Source organism: Artemia sp. Qi Xiang Cuo, chromosome 6 (assembly GCF_049724085.1).
Source record: "Artemia sp. Qi Xiang Cuo chromosome 6, ASM4972408v1, whole genome shotgun sequence".
Taxonomy (NCBI): Eukaryota; Metazoa; Arthropoda; class Branchiopoda; order Anostraca; family Artemiidae; genus Artemia; species Artemia sp. Qi Xiang Cuo.
In genome coordinates, this window is record NC_142799.1 from 65377594 (window position 1) to 65393097 (window position 15504).

The window sequence follows — 15504 nt, forward strand, 5'->3', positions numbered from 1 at the left end:
AATTCTGGCTTAGTGAATAGACCAGAAAATAATGAGTTGAATGGATTAACAACTTAAATGGATCCTCGTTTTAGGAGAGACACAAACCAATTCAAACATAAGCATTTAAATTCTAAAAACTCCAATCTTTGTAATAAAATATTAGAACCAAGTGTCTCAAATGTCCTCTTAAGATCCGCAAAAGTGCAAGAGGTATTCTACCAGGATTAAAACATTTACTTACAAAATCACAAAGATACTGAGATTCCGCAATCTCTTCTGTTACATATGCTGATATGGAGATTCCAGAAAATATTTCCTCCTCCTCCCACCTTTTGTTTGGATACCAACCAGGCACATTCGAGCTTTGGGTCCAAACCTTGTGTGTATACGAAATTTCCAACATGAAAAAATAAATATCTTGCCCTTTTGGTGTTTATTGCCCTTTTGATGCATAGATCTTTTAGCCCTTTTGGTGCCCTTTTGGCTAAATATCTTACCCTTTGGTGCAATTCAAAGTTGTTGACTTGTTGTAAAATCCTATGTTCATAGTAAGAACTCCACCTCCTCCCTTAGAACTCCTAAGACAATTATTTAATAATTTTAATTTATTTTAAAACTATATCGCATGTATAGTATATTACACTTTTTATACTTTTGGCTTCGTCCCTGAAGAATCAGAATAAGTTCATCCCGTGGACACTCCGCACATTATTGATAACTACTCCATTCAAGGGGGTTTACCGGTTTTACCCGCCCCCTCACAAAATGTTTCTCTTACTTCTGCTAAAGTAACAAAATAGGTATAAAAATTTTTTCATATGTTTTGTAAAGTTTTTGACCCCTTCCCCCAGGCAAAAATACTCCCTTCCTCTTGTTACCTCCCCCAAAAAACAATACCCCCCCCCCCCGAACAAAAATCCTGAATGCTGCCTTACTCCAATTATTCAATTTCCATTCGCCATATAAAAATCCAAATTTAAAAATCCATTTTAGGAAATTGTTACGCTCACTTCTGATACTACCTGGCAGTTTCAAACTGCAGTTATTTGGTCTTTTTTGGGATTTTGACCCAAAACACCTTCAATTATTCATTTTCAGATTTGAAAACTCGAAGGTATGACCTTTTGATGTTCAAAAATTGATATACAAGCTAATTTCGCTTCTTTTATCATATATTCCACACTTGATCCTAATAAATCATAATTGTCACTTCTACATGAATATATTTTGAAAGACAATTAACAAAAACAACTTCTATTTTGTAATCTTAGCGCGAGCTGACATGATGGATAGTTAATAAGGTGATTTGTACCGTATATAGATATACTTGAGTTTTTTGGAATTGTTGCAACGTTTCACTTCATCACGAGATTAAAAGAAAAAAAGTTGACAGGATCTGTTGATGTTACTGATTTGAGCTCTTTTTAGTAATAATAATTTAACAAGCATGCTTTTAAAGCATTATAAAGTGCGAGGGGTCGCGCATTTTCACAAATATTGTACAACACGTGACGCACACTACGTGTAGCGGAAGTGTGCCGCACACACCGTGAAGCACTCCCTGCGAGGCGCCGTGCGCTTGAAGTGTGCCGCTTTGGTGGAGAAAGTGATGCTCCAGGATTTACACCAGGCGGGGGAGAAGTGATGTGCTTACTTCTATTAATACTTTAAGGGGTGTTTTGGCAATCCACTTCAAGGATTATTTGTCTTTTGATTTTTTTTTGTATCAGCTATAATATATTATAATATTAAATAAAAAAAACAAGTTTTTTTTAACTGAAAGTAAGGAACGACGTTAAAGCTTAAAACGAACAGAAATTATTCCGTGCATGAAAGGGGATGTCCCCTTCTCAACGCCTCGCTCTTTACGCTAAAGTTTTTCATTGTTTAACCAAAAATAGAGTTGTGAGAAAGTCAAACTTTAGCGTAAAGAACGAGACGTTGAGGAGGGGACAGCCCCTTTCATGCACGGAATAATTTCTGTTCGTTTTAAGTTTTAATGTCATTCCTTGCTTTAAGTTAAAAAAAACTTGTTTTTTTTATTTAATTTTTGAACGTTTTTGAATTAATGCAGGTTTTAATTTTGGCTCAACGTACATAAATAACTAAAAAAAATTGTATATTAATTTTACTTCTATTTTGTTAAATGGCTTTCTCGACCTGTTTAATTTTATTTACGAACGTTTTTATTAGTAATAAATATACGTAACTTACGAATTAACTTACGTAACGAACTTCTATATTCATATATTTTTAATACATATATTAGAGGTTTCGCCCCCTTGTCAATACCTTGCTCTTTACGCTAAAGTTCGAATTTTGTTCCAATTCTTTAAAAATGACCTCTTAATCATAAATGCCGTTAATTAGAATAAATAGCTCTTATGAAAGTACTAAATTATCTTTGGCTTAAAGAGCGAGGTATTGACTAGGGGGTGAACCCAGTCATATACGTAATGTTTTCTGTCGTTTTAAGTTTTGATGTTGCTCCTTACTTTCAGTTAAAAAACTTGTTTTTTGTATATTTAATTCCTAATCTTTTTTTAAATAATGCTGGGAAATCCGGCGCCCCCTTCATAGGAATGTCCCTTCCCCCATGAAAACTTTCTTCATGGAAAGATCCTCCCACATAACTCCCGACCGCTCTCCCACTACCAGAAAAATCACCCCTGAAAACGTCTGTATACTTCCCAATAACCAATACTATATGTTAACATTGGGTAAAGTTCATAACTTTCCGCCCTCCCCCCGAGGACTTCGGGGGATTAAGTCATCCTAAAAGACGTATTTATTATATTTTCGACCATGCTAGTAGAAGTGACCCTAGTACTCCCGTACTAACCACGTGGTTTATGGTCCTAATAAGGGCATAGCCTCCCTAGGGAGAAAGATTGCGTAATCGGTCAATGACCTCTTTTTCCAAGGTCGATTTATTTGATGTTTCTATGTGTAATAACTCCGGAACGAAGGTTGCACATGCGCATTGAATTCTAACGGGAACAATGTTATTGATCTAGGACTCGAGGGAGAAGTGAATTTCCGAGAACTTGATTGCGTAATCAAAGTGTGTCAACAACAACAACATCGACCTTGACATTCGCTGAGAGCGTGCACTTACAACAACAACAACAACATCGACCTTGGAACACCTGTGCTGTCGACCTCAATTCACCTATCGTGAATCAATAATTCCCCTTAGAAAACAACAAATTAATTTCGCCTTTCTTGACAGATCAATCAATCAATGACATCATCTGTCAGACTTTAAAAATTTTCGCCTAGAAACATTTCTCCAGGAATAGATCCAAATCATTAATGTCTTTGCCTCGGAAACAGTTCTACTGGTCGAACTCCAAAGGATATTAATAACCAAAGGCCATGGAAACAATTAGGCAAGAAATATCTTAGCGATGAATTGTTTTAGCGCGCGAAAAGGTTTCTTATTAATTTGAAATGTATTAGCGCAGAGATGTCAATAACAAAGGAACACGCTGAATTTACGTTTAGGGATTATTTGGGCGAAACTGTTTTAGACAGGCTATGGAACTATTTAGACAGGCTATGGAACTATCGGCGAAACAGATAGAGACATTTGAAAAGAAGATTTTTGAAGAGATTTTAGAAGAGAATTTAATGGTGAAACTCTATGGTCGTTATAATACAAAAGTTTCATTTGAACAGTGTTGTGAGGTCCTCTAACCCAACCCCAAAGGGTTCCAATCCTTCTACCCAACCCCGAAGGAAGCCCCCGGTCCGCAAAGGCCCCCCCCGCTCTCAAAGGGCCACCGGCGCCCCCAAAGGCCCACCCAGACCCCCAAAGGCCATCCCCGGGCCCCCCAAAGGCCCATAGAGCTCCCAAAGGGCCACCGGCGCCCCCAAAGGCCCACCCAGACCCCCAAAGGCCATCCCTGGGCCCCCCAAAGGCCCATCGAGCTCCCAAAGGACCAACGGGGTCCCAAAGGCCCTCCACCGGTCCCCAAATGTCCCCCAGGCACCCAAAGGCCCCCTGTGCCCCAAAGGCCCTCCCTGTGCCCCCAAAGGCCCTCCCCCGGCCCCCAAAGGTCCCCCGGCCCAGAGACGCGCCGCCGGGATGCGCCGTGGGCCAGGAAAGCGCCGCAGGGATGCGCCGCGGGTCAGGAAAGCGCTGCGGGGGATGCTCCACAGGGAGGCACCGCCAGAAAACATCGCAGGATCCGCCGCAGGGATGCGCCGCAAAAAAAAATAAAAAAGGAAACTCATAACTACAAATTTTGACATGTTATCCCCCCAACTCCCTCCACCACCCCCCAAAGGTCGTACCCTGGGCCGCACAGGTTCCCCGGGCACCCAAAGGCCCACCCCGCCCCCAAGGGCCCCCGGATCCCCAAAGGTCCTCCTCGGGCCCCAAAGAGTCCCCTCTCCATTTTTTTAATGCTTTTTTATGGCTTTATTATATCTTTTCAGAACAAGTTCCAGAACCTATTTTCCAGATCCACTTTTCAGAACAACTTCAGAGCAAGTTACTTTCTTAATGTCCCTCCTAAACCCATTTTGCAACTTGAAGTACTTATCTTTTTCACCCTCAACTATACTTTACAGCTTTTTGGATACCTCAACACCAAGAAATACTTTTCAAAGACCATTTCAGAGCAAGTTACTTTCTCAATGTCACTCCTAAATCCATTTTCCAACTTGAAGCACTTATCTTTTCCACTCACAACTATACTTTACAGCTTTTGGGATACCTCAACACCAAGAAATACTTTTCAAAGACCATTTCAGAGCAAGTTACTTTCTTAATGTCCATCCTAAACCCATTTTCCAACTTGAAGTACTTATCTTTTTCACCCGAAACTATACTTTACACCTTTTTGGTTACCTTAACACCAAGAAATACTTTTCAAAGATCATTTCAGAGCAAGTTGCTTTCCTAATGTCCCTTCTAAACCTATTTTCCAACTTGAAGTACTTATCTTTTTCACTCGCAACTACACTTTACAGCTATTTTGGATACCTCAACACAAAGAAATACTTTTCAAGGACCATTTCAGAGCAAGTTGCTTTCCTAATGTCCATTCTAAACCCATTTTCCAACTTGAAGTACTTATCTTTTTCAACCGCAACTATACTTTACAACTTTTTGGATACCTCAACACCAAGAAATACTTTTCAAAGATCATTTCAGAGCAAGTTACTTTCTTAATGTCCCTCCTAAACCCATTTTCCAACTGGGAGTACTTATCTTTTTCATCACAACTAAAATTTACAGCTTTTTCGATACCTCAAAACCAAGAAATACTTTTAAAAGACCATTTCAGAGCAAGTTACTTTCTTAATGTCCCTCCTAAACCAAGATTCCAACTTGAAGTACTTATCTTTTTCATCACAACTATACTTTACAGCTGTTTGGATACCTCAACACCAAGAAATATTTTTCAAAGACTAATTCAGAACAAATTCCTGTATTAATTTCCATCCTAAAATAATTTTCAAAATTGAAGAAATTATCACTTTCACCAACAACTAAAAACAAAATCTTTGTTTATACATCAACACAATTAAATACATTTCAAATAAAAGTTAATATAAAGCTACTTTATTAATGTACCTCATAAACCAAGTTTCCAACTTGAATTACTTATCTTTTTCACCCACATCTATACTTTACAGCTTTTTGGATGCCTCAACACCAAGAAATACTTTTCAAAGACCATTTCAGAGCAAGTTACTTTCTTAATTTCACTCCTAAACCCATTTTTCAACTTGAAGTACTTGTCTTTTTGATCACAACTATACCCTACAGCTTTTTGGTTACCTCAACACAAAGAAATACTTTTCAAAGACCATATCAGAGAAAGTTACTTTCTTAATGACACTCCTAAACCCATTTTGCAACTTGAAGTACTTATCTTTTTCACCCTAATCTATACTTTACAGCATTTTGGATACCTCAACACCAAGAAATACTTTTCAAAGACCATTTCAGAGCAAGTTACTTTCTTAATGTCCCTCATAAACCCATTTTCCAACTTGAAGTACTTATCTTTTTCATTACAACTATACCTTACAGCTTTTTGGATACCTCAAAACCAAGAAATACTTTTCAAAGACCATTTCAGAGCAAGTTACTTTCTTAATGTCCCTCCTAAACCAAGTTTCCAACTTGAATTACTTATCTTTTTCACCCACAACTATACTTTACAGCTTTTTGGATGCCTCAACACGAAGAAATACTTTTCAAAGACCATTTCAGAGCAAGTTACTTTCTTAATTTCACTCCTAAACCCATTTTCCAACTTGAAGTACTTGTCTTTTTGATCACAACTATACCCTACAGCTTTTTGGTTACCTCAACACCAAGAAATACTTTTCAAAGACCATATCAGAGAAAGTTACTTTCTTAATGACACTCCTAAACCCATTTTGCAACTTGAAGTACTTATCTTTTTCACCCGAATCTGTACTTTACAGCATTTTGTATACCTCAACACCAAGAAATAATTTTCAAAGACCATTTCAGAGCAAGTTACTTTCTTAATGTCCCTCATAAACCCATTTTCCAACTTGAAGTACTTATCTTTTTCATTACAACTATACCTTACAGCTTTTTGGATACCTCAAAACCAAGAAATACTTTTCAAAGACCATTTCAGAGCAAGTTACTTTCTTAATGTCCATCCTAAACCAAGTTTCTAACTTGAATTACTTATCTTTTTCACCTACAACTATACTTTACAGCTTTTTGGTTACCGCAACACCAAGAAATACTTTTCAAAGACCATTTCAGAGCAAGTTACTTTCTTAATGTCACTCCTAAACCCATTTTCCAACTTGAAGTACTTATCTTTTTCACCCACAACTATACTTTACAGCTTTTTGGATACCTCAACACCAAGAAATACTTTTCAAAGACCATTTCAGAGCAAATTACTTTTTTAGTGTCCCTCCTAAACCCATTTTTCAACTTGAAGTACTTATCTTTTTCACCCACAACTATACTTTACAGCTTTTTTTGATACCTCAACACCAAGAAATACTTTTTAAAGACCATTTCGGAGCAAGTTACTTTCTATATGTCCATCCTAAACTCATTCTTCAAATTGAATTACATATATTTTTCACCCAAAAATATGCTTTACAGCTTTTTGGATACCTAAACACCAAGAAATAATTTTCAAATACCATTTATGTACAAGTTACATTCCTAAAGTCAATCCTAAACCCATTTTCCAACTTGAAGTACTTATCTTTTTCTCCCTCAACTATACTTTACAGCTTTTTGGGTACCTCAACACCAAGAAATACTTTTCAAAGACCATTTCAGAGCAAGTTACTTTCTTAATGTCCCTCCTAAACCCATTTTCCAACTTGAAGTACTTATCTTTTTCACTCACAACTATACTTTTCAACTTTTTAGATACCTGAACACCAAGAAATACCTTACAAAGGCCATTTCTGAGCTAGATACGTTCTTTAGATCCCACCTAAACTCATTTTGAAACTAGAAATGTATATATCCTTATTCCTAGGCACAAATTTACAGCTTTTTGTATACCTCAAAACCAAGAAATACTTTTCAAAGACCATTAAGAGCAAGTTACTTTCTTAATATCCCTCCTAAACCAAGTTTCCGACTTGAAGTACTTATTTTTTTCATCCGCAACTGTAGTTTACAACATTTTGGTTTCCTCAACACTAAGAAATACTTTTCAAAGACCATTTCAGAGCACGTTACTTTCTTAATGTCCCTCCTAAACCCATTTTGCAACTTGAAGTACTTATCTTTTTCACCCACTTTCTCAATGAAAAAGAAATTAGTTTTTAATCAATTCTATTTTTCCAAAAAATATAAAAATTTTCCACTTCGGCTCAGATTTTTCTCAAGGGGATGAAAAAATTTAAAATAATGTTCCAAATTTTCTCAACAAAGTGAAGAAAAGTTAATGATCTCTTCTGAATTTTACCAAAGAACACGCTCCAATTCTAATTTCACCAGAGAAAATAAAAATCTTCCAATTCAGTTCAATATTTCACAAAGACATAAAGAAATTTAAAGTTCAATTCTAATTTTTCGGTGGAAGATAGAAAAAGTAATACCAAACTTGTGAATATTTTCATGGAAGATGAAAAGTTCTTGCTCAATTTAAAATTTTCTCAACGAAGTGAAGAAAAGTTCAAGTTCTCTTCTGAACTTTACCAAAGAACACACTTCAATGCTAATTTCTCCAGAGAAAACAAAAATCTTCCACTTAATTTCTTAATTTCACAAAGACATAAAGAAATTTAAAGTTCAATTCTAAATTTTTCGGTGGAAGATGGAAAAAGTAATACCATACTTGTGAATATTTTCCCGGAAGATAAAAAGTTCTAGTTCAATTTACAATTTCCTCAACGAAGTGAAGAAAAGGTCAAGTTCTCTTCTGAATTTTACTAAAGAACACAATACAATTCTAATTTCTCCAGAGAAAATAAAAATCTTCCACTTAAGTTCTTTATTTCACAATGACATAAAGAAATTTAAAGTTAAATTCTAAATTTTTCGGCGGAAGATAGAAAAAGTAATACCATACTTGTGAATATTTTCATTTAATATAAAAAGTTCTAGTTCAATTTACAATTTCATCAACGAAGTGAAGGAAAGTTCAAGTTCTCGTCTTAATTTTACTAAAGAACACAATTCGATTCTAATTTAACCAGAGAAAATAAAAATCTTCCACTTAAGTTATTTATTTCTCAATGTAATAAGGAAATTTAAAGTTCATTTCTAAATTTTTCGGTGGAAGATAGAAAAAGTAATACCAAACTTGTGAATATTTTCAGGGAAGACGAAAAGTTCTACTTCAATTTTAAATTTTCTCAAAGAAGTGAAGAAAAGTTCAAGTTCTCTTCTGAACTTTACAAAAGAACACAATTCAATTCTAATTTCTCCACAGAAAATAAAAAACTTCCACTTCAGTTCTTTATGTCACTAAGACATAAAGAAATTTACAGTTCAATTCTAATTTTTGGTGGAAGATGGAATAAGTAATACCATACTTGTGAATATTTTCCCTGAAGATAAAAAGTTCTAGTCCAATTTACAATTTCATCAGCAAAGTGAAGAAAAGTTAAAGTTCTCTTCTGAATTTTACTAAAGAACACAATTCAATTCTAATTTCTCCAGAGAAAAAAAAAATCTTCCACTTAAGTTCTTTATTTCACAAAGACATAAAGAAATTTAAAGTTCAATTCTAGGTTTTTTGGTGGAAGATAGAAAAAGTAATACTATACTTGTGAATATTTTACCGGAAGATAAAAAGTTCTAGTTCAATTTAAAATTTACACAACGAAGTGAAGAAAAGTTCAAGTTCTCATCTGAATTTTACTAAAGAACACAATTCAATTCTAATTTCACCAGAGAAAATAAAAATCTTCCACTTCACCTCTTTATTTCACAAGGACATAAAGAAATTTAAAGTTCAATTCTAAATTTATCCGTGGAAAATAGAAAAAGTAATACCATACTTGTGAATATTTTCACGGAAGATAAAAAGTTCTAGTTCAATTAAAATTTTCTCGACATAGTGAAGAAAAGTTCAAGTTCTCTTCTGAACTTTACCAAAGATCACACTTCAATTCTAATTGCTCCAGAGAAAATAAAAAATATTCCACTCCAGTTTTAAGTTCCCCAAAGAAATAAAGAAATTTAAAGTTCTATTCTAAATTTTTAGATGAAAGAAAGAAAAAGTAATACTATGATTGTGATTATTTTCCATGAAGATCAAAAGTTTCACTTTATTTATAATTTTTCTTAAATATGGTTCTGATTTTTCTCAAAGAAATAAAAAATTTAAAGTTCTGTTCCAAATTTTTCATAGAAGATAGAAAAAGTTATACATTGAATGTGAATATTCAACATGAAGATAAGAAACTCCACTTTAATTCAGAGTTTTCTCGAAGAATTGCAAAATGTTCAAGTTCTATTCTGAATTTTCTTAAAGAAGAGAAAAAGTTAGCTCAATTCTGAATTTTACCCATGAAAATGAAAAAACCTTCCACTTCAGTTCAAAATTTCTCAAAGACATAAAAATTTAAATTTCAGTTCTAAACTTTTCTGTAGAAGATAGGAAAAGTTATACTATGATTGTGATTATTTTCCAGTGAAGATAAAAAGTTTCACTTTAATTCTAATTTTCTTAAATTCAGTTCCGATTTTTTGCAAAGAGATTAAAAATTTATATTGGTTAAGTTTGGTTAGTTTAACTTATCATGAGCGCTCATGATTAGTTAACCTAACCTTTTCCGGCGAGTATGGTTAGGTTAGGCTAGATTAAGTTAGATTAGATTAAGTTAGGTTAGGTTAGCCTACGTACACTTCACTTAGGTTAGCTTAGGTTAGGTGAGAGACAGGCAAAAAGTTAGGTGTATGATTAGGTTAGGTTAGATTAAGTTAGGTTAGGTTAAGTTAGGTTAGGCTAGGTTAGCCTACGTACGCGCGCGTACGTAGGCTAACCTAGCCTAACCTAACTTAACCTAACCTAACTTAATCTAACCTAACCTAACCTAATCATACACCTAACTTTTTGCCTGACTTGCTCTGAGAAAGTAACTTGCTCTGAAATGGTCTTTGAAAAGTATTTCTTGGTGTTGAGGTAACCAAAAAAGCTGAAAAGTATAGTTGTGGTGAAAAAGATAAGTACTTCAAGTTGCAAAATAGGTTTAGGAGGGACATTAAGAAAGTAACTTGCTCTGAAATGGTCTTTGAAAAGTATTTCTTGGTGTTGAGGTAACCAAAAAAAGCTGTAAAGTATAGTTGTGGTGAAAAAGATAAGTACTTCAAGTTGGAAAATGTGTTTAGGAGTGACATTAAGAAAGTAACTTGCTCTGAAATGGTCTTTGAAAAGTATTTCTTGGTTTTGAGGCATTCAAAAAGCTGTAAAGTATAGTTGTGATGAAAAAGATAAGTACTTCAAGTTGGAAACTTGGTTTAGGAGGGACATTAAGAAAGTAACTTGCTCTGAAATGGTCATTGAAAAGTATTTCTTGGTGTTGAGGTATCCAAAAAGCTGTAAGGTTTAGTTGTGATGAAAAAGATAAGTACTCCAAGTTGAAAAATGGGTTTAGGAGGGACATTAAGAAAGTAACTTGCTCTGAAATGGTCCTTGAAAAGTATTTCTTGGTGTTGACGTATCCAAAAAGTTGTAAGGTATAGTTTCGGGTGAAAAAGATAAGTACTTCAAGTTGGAAAATGGGTTTAGAAGGGACATTAGGAAAGCAACTTGCTCTGAAATGATCTTTGAAAAGTATTTCTTGGTGTTAAGGTAACCAAAAAGGTGTAAAGTATAGTTTCGGGTGAAAAGATAAGTACTTCAAGTTGGAAAATGGGTTTAGGATGGACATTAAGAAAGTAACTTGCTCTGAAATGGTCTTTGAAAAGTATTTCTTGGTTTTGAGGTATCCCAAAAGCTGTAAAGTATAGTTGTGAGTGAAAAAGATAAGTGCTTCAAGTTGGAAAATGGATTTAGAAGGGACATTATGAAAGTAACTTGCTCTGAAATGGTCTTTGAAAGGTATTTCTTGGTGTTGAGGTATCCAAAAAGCTGTAGAGTATAGTTGAGGGTGAAAAAGATAAGTACTTCAAGTTGCAAAATGGGTTTAGGAGAGACATTAAGAAAGTAACTTGCTCTGAAGTTGTTCTGAAAAGTGGATCTGGAAAATAGGTTCTGGAACTTGTTCTGAAAAGATATAATAAAGCCATAAAAAAGCATTAAAAAAATGGAGAGGGGACTCTTTGGGGCACAGGGAGGGCCTTTGGGGATCCGGGGGCCCTTGAGGGCCGGGTGGTCCTTTGGGTGCCCGGTGGACCTTTGAGGACCAGGGGAGGACCTTTGGGGGTCTGAGGAGGGCGTTTGGGGGATAACATTTCGAAATTTTTACTTTTTAGTTTACTTTTTTTTGTGGCGCATCCCTGCGGCGCATCCTGCGGCGCTTTCCTGCGGTGCCTCCCTGCGGCGCATCCCCTGCGGCGCTTTCCTGACCCGCGGCGCATCCCGGCGGCACATCCTGCGGCGCGTGCCTGGCCCCCGGTGCCTCCCGGCGGCGCTTCTCTGGGCCGGGGGACCTTGGGGGGCGGGGGGAGGGCCTTTGGGGGCACTGGGAGGGCCTTTGGGGCACAGGGGGGCCTTTGGGTGCCTGGGGGACATTTGGGTGCCTGGGGGACATTTGGGGACCGGTGGAGGGCCTTTGGGACCCCGTTGGTCCTTTGGGAGCTCGATGGGCCTTTGGGGGGCCCGGGGATGGCCTTTGGGGGTCTGGGTGGGCCTTTGGGGGCGCCAGTGGCCCTTTGGGAGCTCGATGGGCCTTTGGGGGGCCCGGGGATGGCCTTTGGGGGTCTGGGTGGGCCTTTGGGGGCGCCGGTGGCCCTTTGGGAGCTGGGGGGACCTTTGCGGACAGGTGGCTTCCTTCGGGGTTGGGTAGAAGGATTGGAACCCTTTGGGGTTGGGTTAGAGGACCTCACAACACTGTTCAAATGAAACTTTTGTATTATAACGACCATAGAGTTTCACCATTAAATTCTCTTCTAAAATCTCTTCAAAAATCTTCTTTTAAAATGTCTCTATCTGTTTCGCCGAAATAGTTCCATAGCCTGTCTAAAACAGTTTCGCCCAAATAATCCCTAAATGTAATTTCAGCGTGTTCCTTTGTTATTGACATCTCTGCGCTAATGCATTTCAAATTAATTAGAAACCTTTTCGCGCGCTAAAACAATTCATCGCTAAGATGTTTCTTGCCTAATTGTTTCCATGGCCTTTGGATATTAATATCTTTTGGAGTTCGACCAGTAGAACTGTTCCCGAGGCAAAGACATTAATGATTTGGATCTATTCCTGGAGAAATGTTTCTAGGCGAAAATTTTTAAAGTCTGACAGATGATGTCATTGATTGATTGATCTGTCAAGAAAGGGGAAATTAATTTGTTGTTTTCTAAGGGGAATTATTGATTCACGATAGGTGAATTGAGGTCGACAGCACAGGTGTTCCAAGGTCGATGTTGTTGTTGTTGTTGTAAGTGCACGCTCTCAGCGAATGTCAAGGTCGATGTTGTTGTTGTTGACACACTTTGATTACGCAATCAAGTTCTCGGAAATTCACTTTCCCCTCGACTCCTAGATCAATAACATTGTTCCCGTTAGAATTCAATGCGCATGTGCAACCTTCGTTCCGGAGTTTTTACACATAGAAACATCAAATAAATCGACCTTGGAAAAAGAGGTCATTGACCGATTACGCAATCTTTCTCCCTAGGGAAGCGCTGCCCTTATTTGGACCATAAACCACGTGGTTAGTACGGGAGTACTAGGGTCACTTCTACTCATGCTGAACAAAATGGCTATCTCAAAATTTTGATCGGGTGACTTTGGGAAAAAAAATGAGCGTGGGAAGGGGCCTAGTTTCCCTCCATTTTTTTGGTTACTTAAAAAGGGCACTAGAACTTTAATTTCCGTTTGAATGACCCCTCCCACGATATTTTAGGACCACTGGGTTGATACGATCACCCCTAGAAAAAAAAAAAAAATAAAAAAAAATAAACACGCATCCGTGATCTTTCTTCTGGCAAAAAATGCAAAATTCCACATTTTTGTTGATAGGAGCTTGAAACCTCTGTAGTAGGGTTCTCTGATACGCTGGAATATGATAGTGTGATTTTCATTAAGGTGCTATAACTTTTAGGGGGTCTTTCCCCCTTTTTTTCGAAAATCAGCAAAATTTTCTCAGGCGCGTAACTTTTGATAGGTAAGACTGAACTTGATGAAACTTATATATTTGAAATCAACATTTAAATCTGATTCTTTTGATGTATCTATTGGTATCAAAATTCCGTTTTCTACAGTTTCGGTTACCATTGAGCCGGGTCGCTCCTTACTTACAGTTCGTTACCACAAACTGTTTGATTAACCTTAGATAGTATTATAATACTATATTTAGTAATAATATTACAATATGTCTCACATGCAACTGAAAGAGAATAGAATTCTTTTTAGGTAAACAAATACCAAATGGCAAGCCATTTGCTATTTATCAAATGTCCTACTGTGGCTTTGTTTAAGAGTTAAGCCTCTAAAAGAAATGTAAAAAGCTTTCAGGGCCTGGTATACACCTTCAGCTGACCCGCTCGTGGTTACATTATTTTGGGAGAGGAATTTCGTTCCAATCATATTCATAAATCTTTTTTCAGCATTTTTATAGATATCAGTTTCTGATAAATATCAGTAAAGAGTTTGATTTCCCAAAATAGACCAGTGTTGCACAAATTTTCTGGAACCCATTTTTAAGAAATTCCCAACTTCCCGAAGTTTTATTCCATAAACTTGCTGGAGATCGAATACTTTACCAGGGCACAATCATTTTGCAGCTATTAGTTATTTATGACGTTATTATTATACATATTTTGTTTTTATTTTCCTTTAGTATTTCAGCATTCCTTTGATGGTAGTCAGTGTAAAGAATTTATTTTAGAGTTTCGTATTGAGAGTTAGTGCGTCAAGGCTTATACACTTACTAGCTTGTAGCTTTTAAGGCAATTTCTAGTATCCAAGTTTTGTTTTTCTAAGAAATTTCAAAGAGTGCTGCGCTGTTTAATAAGGAGTACTAAGTACTATTTTTAGTATTCATTTAACATTAGGAGGTTTAACGAGTTTTCAGAGCTCCAAATTTTGATTGGAATATGATAGAATTTTATGTAGGTATTGACCGCGTTATTTTTTTATCTTTAAATCTTTTTGACAAGAACGTAAATTCACCCATTTGAGCTTGTGATCAATTGAAATAACTGCTTTCAAATAACTATTAATTAATTGATTAAACATTTAGGGTGATCTCTAACATCTAAATTCTTTATCCTAGCGCATTCAAAATTATTTTCAAATATTAATTGCCTTTCTTTTGAGGAACAGGGTGGACCAATTCTTTGACATACTTCAAATCAAGAAAAGGATGTGAAAAAAGTAAAACACAGTTAACTTTTTTAGTTTTCGCAGTGGGTCAGTCCAGGCCAATCTACTTAGGAATAATATTTGCAATTTACTTTGAACAAAAGAAAAAATATATTTAGAACAAGGCCGTATCCAGGGGGGTTACCCGGTTTGACCCCCCCCCCCCGGAATTTTTGACCGAGTTGAAAATAAGTCCTAGGTAGTAAAACCTAGGTAAAAATCAGTAAAATTAGTCGAAAACTGAGTAAAAAATTAGTAAAACCCCCTTCCGAAAAAGTCAAAAATTAGTAAACCCCCCCCCCGAAAAAAAATCCTGGATCCGCCCTTGATTTAGAACATATTTAGAAATTTAACGGGAGGTACCAGAAAAAAAGTCTTGTAAGTAGAATCATTCAGTAGAATCATTCTTGTACCTCTTCTTCCTCGTGGATTGGATGCTTTAAATACTCCAAATAAGGTTTGTTGTTCATGTGTGCTTTGCACCGTGTATTTGTGCGGTTAACGTACCATGTATTGTCCCATTGACAATAAAAGTTTAAACAAATTGATGAATTAATTATTAAATATATGT

At 36.4% G+C, this 15504-nt stretch overlaps 1 protein-coding gene across 2 annotated transcripts in view; it reads left to right on the forward strand.

Annotated features, from left to right (window-relative positions):
* The window catches only part of sli (slit guidance ligand), a 360459-nt gene that overhangs the window by 213160 nt on the left and 131795 nt on the right, over positions 1-15504 (forward strand). The window lies entirely within an intron of this gene.